Raw genomic sequence first — 13,016 nt, 5'->3', positions numbered from 1 at the left:
GTTTATTCGACAATCGCTCAACTTAGAGTTTGAGTGAAACTCAACTTGTGAGTTCGCTCAAATCTGGTGTAATAGTGGACTCGAACGAGACACAAACCTTAGTATTTATTAGTTGTTCGCTCAAGGGGCGCTAAGCACGTAGCTCGAGCGAAGAACGTAGTTTTGCCAATTAGGATTTTCAATGCCATTTTCTATAAATATGTAATATTTTGATTTCTTGTACACATTTTTTAGCAATTTTTAGAGTGAACAAAAGAGGTAAAATGTGAGTGCATATTGCGAGAGAAAAAAAAAATCCCTAGAGTGAGTGAGTTAAGATTATGTGATGTAATCTCCTTTCTGTGGAAGTAGGTATGCTGCAGAACCACGTAAATTGTGTGTCGTGTGATTTTAATTTTTGTTTTTATTTTTTTGTCATCGCTGGTGTGTGTGTTTTTCACAACAACTGGTATCAAAGCCAGGTTCGGGTCCGAAGCAGAACGATGGTTGGAGATAAACTAAAAGCACCCAGATAGAGAAGTTTGATGGCACTGACTTCATGTATTAGTGGATGCAGATTGATGACTATCTTTATAGGAAGAGACTCCATCTTCCACTATTGAGAAAGAAGTCGGAGAGCATGGACGATGCTGAGTGAAATATGTTGGATTGACAGGTTCTGAAAGTTATTCGGTGAATCTCATGGCGGTTTTGTCAAGTATGTATGAAAAATCGTCGGCAAATAACAAGGTGAATTTGATGAAAAAGTTGTTCCATATGAAGATGCCAGAAAGTATGTTTGTACACTTGAATGACTTTAATATGATCACAAATCAATTGTTTTAAGGAGAGATTGCGTTTGATGATGAGATCAGAGTGTTGATTCTGTTGGCATCGATGTCAAATAGTTAGGAGGCCATGAGGATGGCGGTGAGTAGTTCAAACGACAAGATGAAACTGAATTACGATGACGTACGTAACATGATTCTTGAAGAAAAGGTACGTAGAAGAGACTCTGGTGAGTTCTTGAGCTCAGGATTGGCCTTGAATGTTGACAATCATAGCAGAAGATATGACAGATCAAGCTCCAAGAACAGGGGCAAGAGCAAGACGAGATCTCGACAGCAGATCACTTGTTGGAGTTGTGGAAAGCCAGGCCACATCAAGAGAGACTGCGAAATCAGATATTTTGAGCATAACAATAGCTTCAGCACATCAAGGGTACCCACCATGCTCAACTTGTGGAAGCTATTATTATGCTGAAAATATTTGCAAGTGTAGAAAATCGTAACAAGTAGTAAAATATTTTAAAGAAAACGGATGTCGAACCCATAAAGAATAATTTTTGTTATTGAGTACTGAAATTTACTAAATTAATTACTATTTGGAAAACCGAAAAAATGGAAAGATTCTAAAGTAAATTGAAATACTTAACAAAAATAAATTTAAGAATAAAAGAGCATAAAAATCTTATATTGTAAATATAATAAGAATAAATTTAGAGCGTTTGATTTCACCTAACAAATCTCACACAATGTATTCTTCCTTGTTATATAACTCTAATCATCCCAAGTTGATGATAAAAATCTCTTAGCTATTCAGTATCTTCCCTCGAATAATATTAAAAATATCTCCAACTAAGAACCCATTATATCTCTATATGAATTTAACTAGTTGGAGACTCATTAAGTTCTTTGGATCTTTCTTGAAAATCACATTAATCGCAATAAAGTATCTCTACTTTTACTTAACTAATGGTATGTAATCCTAGATCTCTTACTCACAAATCATCTCTCGATCTCATTGGGATTCAATAGATCGAATAATAATTAGTTAGAAAATTACAAGCATTACAAATAAGGAATAAACACTCAATCATAGAAATATTAAAAATAAAATAACTTAGAATATAAATTGTGTGTTCAAGGCTATACTACATCAAAGCTCTAAAAAATAAAATTAGTTCATAATGAAATTGAAAGAAAAGAATAGAACTAGTATTCTTCGTTGAAGTCGGTTGATAAAGCATACGGCTCTTGCCTCTACTCTCCAGATCCATCTCCTTGAAAGAAACTTAAAGAATAAAAACTAAAACTAAGAAACTGGACTCTGGACTTTTGGACTCTAAAAATCAAACTGTCTCCCCCCCAATTTCGTGCTAATGATATGCCTATGTATGGTAGAAAAGAGACCCTAACAATTTCATGATTCCAGTCTAAAGCATCGCCTAACTTTTAGAACTTATATTGGCAGCCTTGTACAAGTTTCATGATTTAGAATTTAGAAATCTTTATCAGAGACAAAAGTGTAGCCCTTTGAGATATCTTTTCAATCCATCAAGAATCACATCAATCGGATATGTGAGTAGAAAGTTATGATTGAAATACTAAACTATGTCCAGTCCGTCGCCTAGCGCGTTTCGAACTTGGACTTCTTGTGGATTCCTTCTATGATTTCTTTCTCTTTTTCTTGATCCAAATTACTTTCAAATCCTTTGATAGTTATTGCCCGCGATATTGTTTAGGTTAGTCTTTTAAGTTGGTCTTTTAGACTGGTCGCCCAATCTAACCGCCCGGAGTCTTGTTGCAAAGTCTGGTCGCCATCAAGTCTTCTCGCCTAAATCTCTCGGCTCTCTTTAGATCTCGTCGCCTCTCATAAGTCTGAATCCGTAGTCTCTTCTTTTGTATAAAAATGCTATCATTTCGTACTAAATTTTCTCATTCATTCAAATCCAAGAAAATAAAGAAAAATATATATAAATAAAATAAAAATCAATAGAATTTAAAGAAAACTAACACTTTTCATAAATAAAAGAGTAATAAAAATCACACAAAAATCATACTTATCAGCTATGTCCACTCTGAAGGGGAAACCATGCACCTGGGAGAAGAACAAGACAAATGGAGACAATTGGTGGAAGCATTGTTACAACAAATTAACAACTTGGCTGCCAATTATGATCAGTTCGCAGTCGTGGATGGAAATCAACAATTTGGAGAAGGCTCTAATCCCAAGGGTCAAGTCAGTAATAATCATTTGTTGATGGGAATGGGGGAATTCAAGCTAAGACTCTTAGATTGAACTTTTCTAAATTTGATGGTTTTGAATCAAAGGAGTGGGTTCTTAAAGCCCAACAATTATTTTCTTACTGTAGTAATCTAGATGATCAAAAGTTACAAATAGTTTTTTTTTTTTCATACGAAGGGCAAGGCCCTTTTTGGTATTATTGGTTAATGGACTCTGGCTCAATCCATACTTGGGAGGAATTTGTGACAGCTATAAAGGTGCACATTGGGCCCCCATCTTATGAGGATCTTGTAAGGGCTTTTAAAAAGTTAAGACAAACCGCTATTGTTGAAGAGTACCAAACACAGTTTGAAGTCCTATCTAATAGGATCAGTGGATTGACGGAGGACTTTTGTGTTGGTACTTTTCTTAGTGGGCTGAGGGATGACCTTAGAGTTATTGTCACCATGTTTAAACCCATTACCCTATCAGCAGCCTTTGGGTTAGCTAAACTATAAGAGGAAGAAGTTTTTAAGAGAACTCGAGGATCTTTACCCAGAAACCAAATACAAACCCCCACTGCCGAAAACTACACCCTAAAACTCTCTGCCCCAGCACCAATTCTCATATTACCAGCCCCACCTAATCGACAAGACCTAAAGACCCAACAACACCAACTTTCCACCCCACCAACCAAACAGGAAACCAGTCATACCCATTAGAAAAATTACTCCAACCTAGATGCAAGAGAGGTGAGAAAGAGGGCTATGTTATTATTGTGATAAGAAGTTTCACCCAGGCCATAGGTGTAGCCATCCAAAAATATTTCTACTGGAGGGCATGGAGGAGGAAGAAGAAAAGCAAGGAGAATCTGAAAGTACCATAGCAGTAATACAGTAGGATGAGGCTACTGGGGAAGAGAAGGAAGTGGGTGAACTGTTAAGCCTTTCCTTACATGCCATAGCAGGTTCTCCATCACCAAAAACTATAAGGGTGAAAGGAATTATTGACCACCCTAAGGTTCTGATTCTCATTGATACATGTAGTACTCACAACTTTGTGGATCCTTATGTACTCATCAATACAGGTAGTGTTCACGACTGTCAATCAAAGTGTCTAATGGAAATAGCCTTCCTTGCCGTGGTTGTTGTAGGGCAGTTCTTATAAAGCTACAAAACCTACAGTTTAAGGCTCATCTCTACCTGTTGACCCTAGGAGGTTGCACTGTGGTGTTGGGAGTGGACTAGCTAAGGAGTCTTGGCTCTAGTTTGTGGAATTTTACTGACTTACTATGCAATGTACTTTTGATGATGCAGTGGTGAAGTTACAAGGAATCCATCCATCAATGCCCTGGAGGAAGAAAATCATGTCCCTAAGTTACTAAAGGGATCAATAAGGGGTATCTGGTTGCATCTAAAATGAGAGGTTCTTGTGAAGTCTGAAGTTGAGATTGACTCTGTTGTGCAACAAGTTGTGAAAGAATTTATAGTTGTTTTTGCTAAACCTTATAGTCTGCCTCCACCTCAAAGTCATGATAATAAGATACAGCTACATGAGGGCTTTAAACCAACGTGTGTGCAACCTAATAGGTATCCTCATTACAAAAAAAAAAAAATAGAGTGCTTGATGGCAGAAATGTTAAGTAGTGGCATAATTAGGGGTAGTCAAAGCCCCTACTCCTCTCCTATCCTCTTCGTCAGGAAAGCAGATGAAAGTTGCAAATATGCATGGATTATCATGCCCTCAATAAAGACACAGTGAAAGATAAATATCATATCTCTAATATTGATGAGCTATTAGATGAACTATATGGAGTAGTATTTTTTTTTTAATTGGATATGCATTCTAAATACCATTAAATCAAAATGCTTCTTGCTGACATACACAAGACAGCTTTCGGACCCACAAAAGTCATTATGAGTTTTTGGTGATGTCTTTTGAGCTCACCAATGCTCCATCCAACTTCCAATGGTTGATAAATGAAGTTTTCAGGCCCTACCTAAGAAACCTACCTAAGAAAGTTTGTCCTGATTTTCTTTGATGATATTTTAATTTACAATAAAACTTTATAAGAGCATTTACAACATTTATGTACTGTTGGAGACTCTAAAATCTTATCATTTTTTGTTGCAAAGGCTTCTAAATGTATTTTTGGCAGCAAAAAAGTTGAGTACTTAGGGCACTTAATCTCTTGGGAGGGTGTTAAGGCTTATCCCCAAAAACTTTTTGCTATGTAGAATTGGTCTTTGCCCACAAATCTTAAGGCATTGCAAGGATTTTTGGGTCTCACAGGGTGTTACTGATAAGTATGATTTTTATTACTTTTTTATTTATGAAAAGTGTCGGTTTTCCTTTAATTCTATTGATTTTATTTTATTTTTATATATTTTTCTTTATTTTCTTGGATTTGAATGAGTGAGAAGATTTAGTGTAAAATGAGAGCATTTTAGTAGAAAAGAAGAAACTATGGAGCCAGACTGACGAGAGATGACAAGGTCTGAAAAGACAAGAAGACTTACCCCTCAGAAGGCCAATAGTCTTTCCTCTCGGTAGGCTAGAAGACCAATCGCAAGGAGTCTAAACGATCAACTTAAGCAATAAATCTAAATGACATCATGGGTAATAATTAGAAAAGACAAGCAGCTTTACTGCTCTTTAGGTTGGCGAAAGGGTTCTATCATCCCGATCGGGAGTCTTTACTCTCGGTAGGCGAAGAGACCAGTTATATTCAGCGCACACGGCATCTACCTGGTGGGACCCTTCCGAGTTTCACAATCAATCTGCTGACTACCAAATCCTCCTGAACTCCATAATTCAAGTTGCTTATTACTGAATCTTTCATTTTAGATAATTTTGCTATTTTTGGGATAAATTGTTTAACGGATCGTATTCGTGTCGTATTAAGTCGTGTATATTATATGATATGGGTCAACCTTAACACGACCCATTAAAATAAAGAATTGACACGACACCACCCATTTTGACCCGTTATGAATTAATTAAAAGTATATTGACCCGAAACGACCCGTTTCATTACGTTTATATAAATGGGTTGAATTGATCCAAATAATCCATTTGACCTGATTAATATAATTTCACATAAAATTTAAAATCACAATATCTCCCAAAAATTATAAAACTAACTACATAAGTCTAATATTATAATACAAACAATAAAAACACAATCCATAAGAAGTGTGGGAGGTGATTGTGACTCGTGAGAACTGACTCAATTGAGAACTAAAAGATAGAGTTAGGAAATGTAAAATATGATTAAGGTATTTTTGTTTTTAGGTTAAAAATGATATAATTGTAATTTTAAGTAAAGAATTTAATGAGTCACTAACTGGTTAAACGGGTTGACCCGTTAATGAATCGTGTCTTAACGGGTCAACTCGTTTTGACACGAACTTATTAACATCAAATCCAAACCCACTAATTTCGTATCGTGTTCGTGTTGGGTTACGGATCGTATTACATATTGCCACCCCTAACTCACACACTTAACCATGTGTGCAAGGTTGTGCACCAGTCCCACATCCCGCAGCCACAAAGAGAGCTGCTAATAGTATTCCAGCATACTATGGTGGACCACGCTTAGGTCGGTGGCTTGCATGCATGTCCACCCATAAATTCACATTGGTACCATACATCTGAATGACCATCTGATTAACTGTTCTGAGCTTATCTTACACTTGATCTTATGAAAACTTATATGTCTTATGCAACGTGTGATGCATGAAATGCATAATACATACATAAATATAATATTCAAAATGAAATATGATGAATGTCGTGTTTGTAAATATCATGACATGCGCAATACGTATATATTGGCTTCCAAATAATTGTCTTTAATAATAATAATATATATAACTAACTAACGTATACTAACCCTAATTTATGATCAAGTACTTACCTTGTAGTGTTGTTTTCTAAAATTTTTGACATAAAATTGATCACAGTGTTGGACAGGGACGTTTATGGTTTTTTTTTTTTTTTCTTCTAAATAACATGTAGAAAAGAGATATTTATAGAGAGATTTGGGAGAAGGTGATTATCAGTTTGAGTTGAACTCGATTAAAGAGTTTTAACGTAAAGATGACTTATTTGTATCCTTTTGAAATAGGATGCCGACAAGTTTGAGTTCGAGTTGGATTCAGTAACGATCATTCAAGAAGAGAGTTTGAATTTAAAAATATGATCAAGTAATTCATTTAATATAGGATTGGCAGTGACTAAGATTGCGAAGAAGACTTCAATCAGTGATAATTTTAAATTGAAGTAAATTTTTAATGACCAAATCTATAAATTCTAAAAGGAGTCTAACTCGTTCAATAATAATAAATGTGATTTAACCTATTTATTGTACCTAATTAAAACTTTTAATCAATCTCAATAATTTATCATTCGTGAACTTATTCAATATGACCTATTAAATATAATTTAGATCTAATAAAAATAGATTCCATTTGTCTCTCACTTTGTTGTAAAGAGGGAAAAAAATTGTAAATAAATTGTGTTAGGCCGAAGCAGAACCCTCGTCATATTTCACGTAGAGGGCGATTCTGTTATTAGCATTCTGAGCCCATTTGGAGTACTAGCCGATCTCGTTAATTAATTTGTAGAAGAAACTCAAGTTAATCACTCTTTGTTAAAAAAAAATGTTAAAGCACTAATATTTAAAAATTGATTTGCAAGAAAATTCCTCCAAACATCTATAAAAATATAAATTATATTTATCATCTCTACACATTACACACTTCATTTTTTTCTTACCAAATATGTTGTGTATAAATCACTATTTTAAATACCGGTCGATACTGCCAATTTCGACCGTACCGGCCACTGGTCCGATACAAGTATTATGTATATTTCATACCGGCTCAAATACCGGCCGGTATCGGTCTATATTTCAGCCTGTACCGGCTTGTATTTTGGCCCGTACCGGTCAATATTTCAGTTTTTCATTTTTTTCATTTTTTTAAACTACAAGTTCATTTTTTGACCCCTAATTCAAACTAGACTATTTATAATTTATATATATGCATTTATATATAATTTATTCATATATAAACTATTATTTTGGAATATAATTATATATATTTTTATATATAATTTATTCATATATCAACTATTCTACACGAAAATATACTGGTACTAAAATATTTCTTTCCAGTGCCTTGACTGGTACAGCATATGGTACGGTATTCAAAATATTGGTATAGATGATAAGTAGAAGAATTTAATTAGTTTAAAAATAATAAAAATAAATAAAAATAAAAAATAAGTATGATATGTGATGTTTAGGAACGATGAGTAGCAAAATTCGTATAAAAATCATAAGTGTCTCTTGAGCATGTGACAAGCTTTTATTTTCGATATATATATATCGACCTTGATCATATCTAACGAATCCGGATCTCTCCAATACTCTAGGATTTTAATTTCATTAATCCTGGCCATTCTTTTTAAAATAAGCGGTCAGGATTTTGCGCGCCACGTCACTCAACCCCACCCCCTGATCTCTTATATATATCATGATCGCCATCTTCCATTGTCTCTAATTTCTAGGAAATGGTGGCCATGCATTGCACATGGGCATGCGACCGACCTGATCTAATTTCTTCAAGTCCACATACATGAATTAAAAATCTGCCAACATTTGGGTCCATATCATGTGGAAAAATTCAGATGTTTTGTCAATACAACAACGACCTCAGAAATTAAAACACGTTTCTCGAAAGCAATAAAAGCAAACGACAACCATGCAGTACCTTAAATATGAATTGAATATGCAATAAACAATATGAAAAAAATCATACATAAATCTCTCCAAAACACTTGGAAATGCAATGCCGATCGAATCTACAAGATGGAAGACACATGTTTTTGTCCATTCTAACTAGCATTAGTTTATCAGATGGCATCATTCTAGAGGATATACCATTTCACACCTCATTATAATCGAATCAATAAAAGTTAGATAACTCTTAGGGATTGGCTGAAATGGTAAAGGTTTGGGATATGCTCTCTAAATTTAAGATTGAAATGATCTCGTTGATTGCAAACAAATTTTAAGGACTGGATTTTCTCTTTAAATTATTCGAGACAAGAGATGGAAGTTAGTGAACAAAAAATATTCTTAAAATATAAACATTAGGGTTTTGGTATACATCAGCCACTATTCACTTCTATACTTAATAGTTTCTTTTTTACATAAGGTGTGGGGTGTGGCTGGTGAGAAGAATTATTTAAAATATTAATATAGTGTTAAAAAATGAAATAAATTATAAGGGCTGGTTTGAATTCAGAGATGAGAAGAGATAAAATAGTTTTAAATAAAAATTGAATAAAATATTATTAGAATATTATTTTTTAAAATTATTATCGTTTTAGAATTTAAAAAGTTAAATTAAAATTTAAAAAAATTAAATTATTGATTATATTTTATATAAAAATTATAATAATAAAATAAAATAAAATACTTTCAAAACACAGCCTACTTGTGGTTGGATGCATTGGAAGGTGGCCCGTGAACTTGGTGGGGGTAGATAGATTAGCGGTGGAATGATTAGGCCAACAATGCATCGAGCTTCAAAATGTCTAAAAGAAACAAAATAAAAAGTGAGAAACAAACTCCAATGAGCATGTCAAAAAACAGCAAAAGGAAGATAAAAAAAACTGTATAAACTGGTCAAATGGCACTTGAAAATAGCAGAACAAGGAGACGTGTGGTTGTCACGCTTCAATGGGGACGGCGTGTGACATTCACGTGTTGATAAATAAACTAGCAAAAAGATAAGTAGAGTGGGGGAGACGGACAAATTGCTCGGCCACCGATGCATTGCATCTATTAGTTTTTTCTTACATCAAACATTTGGGTTTGTTTTTTTTAATAATTTAAAAAAAAAATACTTAATAAAGAAAAACAAAATACACGTTTGGTATCTTTTTTTGGGTGAGACTACATTAATCTAGTTTGAATGGGTTCATGTGTTGTGAGGAGAGAACTTGAGTTTGTGAAATGTGGTTTGAGATGTTGAAGTTATATTGACGAAAGAATTATGTTATATACCATACTTTTATTCTGTTTCCTTCATTTACACTATGCTGATATGGTATTACTAATATCGATCAACTGTAATTATATATCTTTGTAATGATCAAATGGAAATAATAAAAAAGAAGAGAAAAAGAGAGGAAAATTAATGAGGTTGAAAGAAAAACCTTGCTGGGATAGAGGAAGAGAGAAACCTTAGGGCGAAAAATGGTGGAGAAGGGTGTAGTCCAATGAGAGTGAGAGGTTCTCAATCAAAGAGAATAAAGACGTTAAAATCACTTCAATTCATCTCAAACTAATTATTGACGTGATTTATTAATTTTTTAATTTTTTATAAAAAATTAAATCTATTTTAATTTATTCTATTCTATTTTAATTTATTCTATATGGTTAAACACATATTTCAATTTATTTCAAACATTTATATACATTTCAGGATAATTGACAAACATTATTATATCGACTGACATCATCTTAAATTAGCTAGCTAGCATCCAAATGAAACCAAAAGTAATTGAAGAGTTAGGGTAGACATGGAATTAATGATTCTAAGAATCTCAACTACCTTTTAATAATTTTGTTGGCCGAAAGTAGCGGCCTCCAATCTCCTTTTCCTCGATGCAACTTGACATCCGTACGAAATGTACGTGACAGCAGGATCCGAGCAGCCTCACATGCATTCATAAGCATCAAACCTAGCACTGCCTAATATTAATCATGTTTCCGAAACTGCTCCAGTTATAATAATGTTTTTGACAAAAATGGAAAATTGATTTAAAATCTGAACTGCATTTTGCTTACATGCAGTAAGTGCTATAAATATCAGCAAAATAAATAAAATGCCAGCTTGTCCTTCGTCATTTTGAAAGGGAAAACTCTTAACTCAGTCAGTCAGACGAATCTATGCACCAGAATTCACCAAAAAGTTGATATAGACTGATTTAATAAAACGAATCGTTTTGATTTTAACTCAGACAAGCACAATTTTGAGAGGGATATGAAGTTAAACAAATCTCTTTATTGCACCTCTTCCCCTCGTGTCCTCTCTATCATTTGGTAATCTTCTCTGCGTGCCTTCCATGCAAAAGTTGGATGGGTCCTTTCTTTATTCATTCAATATGTATCTAATTAATGCAACCTCTTTAGTTTTTCGTTTTATGATCAGTGCTTTTCTGTTTCATTCCTCAGAAAACCATGACTACTAAATTTTTCATTTTTTTATGTAGGCTGAAGAACTTGAAACTTTTATAAAAGAAAAGGTAAAAAATCGATCGGAGTTGAAAAAGGAATTAAACGCAAAAAAGGAACAAATGAACGAAGTAATCGTCGACATTGAAGAAAGCAAGAGCAAGCTAAGTTCATTGTTAGAACTCTAAAAAAAGCTGACCGAAAAGCTCTAGATTTCAACAATGACAAAATCACAAGCCGGGGTCCAGCTCGTAAAGGCAATGCTGACAAGGGCAGAGATGGTGAGAGATATTGAGGAGTTGCGAAAACAAAGAGATGTGTTTATTAGGAGGATCGAATTCTACAAAGAAAAAGATGCCATTGGCATGCTTTTGAAGCTTAATGAAGTGAGCTGTGGTTACAAAGATTACAATGCCGAGAAAATCATATTAGCCACCAATAACTTTTTGGAGAGTAAGAGATTGAAATCTAGTAGGGAATGGACGAATGTGTATGGAGGGCGTCAACCTGCTTGTACCTAGAAGAATTTTTATCTTACAACGAGTATATGGAAGAAGACCGTCACTATCGTGTTCTTTTTTATGTGCAAGATCATGTTTTCCTGATGTTTTTACCGTCCGCTTCGTTTTAGTTCTTTGGGATTCTATCGTGTTTTGCTTTTTTTTTTTTTTTTCATTTTTTGTTTAATACAACTGATAACAACTTTAAAATCTTAATTGGTATGCAGGTTGGTGCGCCAATCCACTTATACCTAGAAAAATTGTTTTGAAAGTGTGTATTTTTAATATTAAATAAAAAGAAAAAAATATATTAATTATGCAAAGTGGGGAGGTAGGGCAAAGTAGATTAGAAGAAAAATGAATATTTATAACGGATTATTTGCGACGAGAATGACTATTTGTGATGAAAATAAACTCATTTTAATAAAAAATAATCATTTTCGTAGGAAATAATTTATCACAAATAAACAATTTTCTAGTAATACAATTAGAACATAATAACATTGTCAGCCAAATGATTACATATATAGGTAGACTTTCATGAAGATGTCCAAATCTTAAAATCAACAAATAATAAACAGTAGAACAATTATATATATAAATTCTTTAACAACCTATATTCTCAGGTTTGATCAATTAATCTTGTTGATGGAGAAGAAGAGACTATTAATTCAATTACGATAAAGACCGGTATAAATAATGTTGATAGCACCAGTGTTATTCAACTACTCCCAATATCGTAGGAGCCCCATTGGAATCATCTGGGATAAGAATATATTATAAATAATTAATATAAAATTATATCACTTTATAATTTAATTTTAATATAATTTTGTGTTATCTATGCAAAATGTGTATTCAAATAAAAATTTTACTTCTTATCATCCCGACATATCACATTCTACTTATTTTTTTTTAATTTTATTTTTTCTAAATTAATTGAATTATTCTATTCATTATACATATATCACATATTTGATAAGAGAAAAAAAATAAAAAATAAAAATATGGTATGTGATGTGTGAAGATAATAATAAAATTTTTCTCAAATAAAATTATTAAGAGTTTTGTTATACATAATATTACATATACATTACATATCACACGTAATTTTTTATTTTATTTATTATTTTTATTTTTTAGCAATATATTTTAATTCTATTCATCGACCTATGGTGGTGGGTGGTGGGGGCGTAGGAATGAAGTAGAATCAATTCTAAATGCCGACCATCACACTTCACTCGGCGTGAATGTTGTACAGCAGACGAAAGACTGGACAG

The sequence above is a fragment of the Juglans microcarpa x Juglans regia genome, chromosome 6S (assembly GCF_004785595.1).
Source record: "Juglans microcarpa x Juglans regia isolate MS1-56 chromosome 6S, Jm3101_v1.0, whole genome shotgun sequence".
NCBI lineage: Eukaryota > Viridiplantae > Streptophyta > Magnoliopsida > Fagales > Juglandaceae > Juglans > Juglans microcarpa x Juglans regia.
This window is presented reverse-complemented; position numbering follows the sequence as displayed.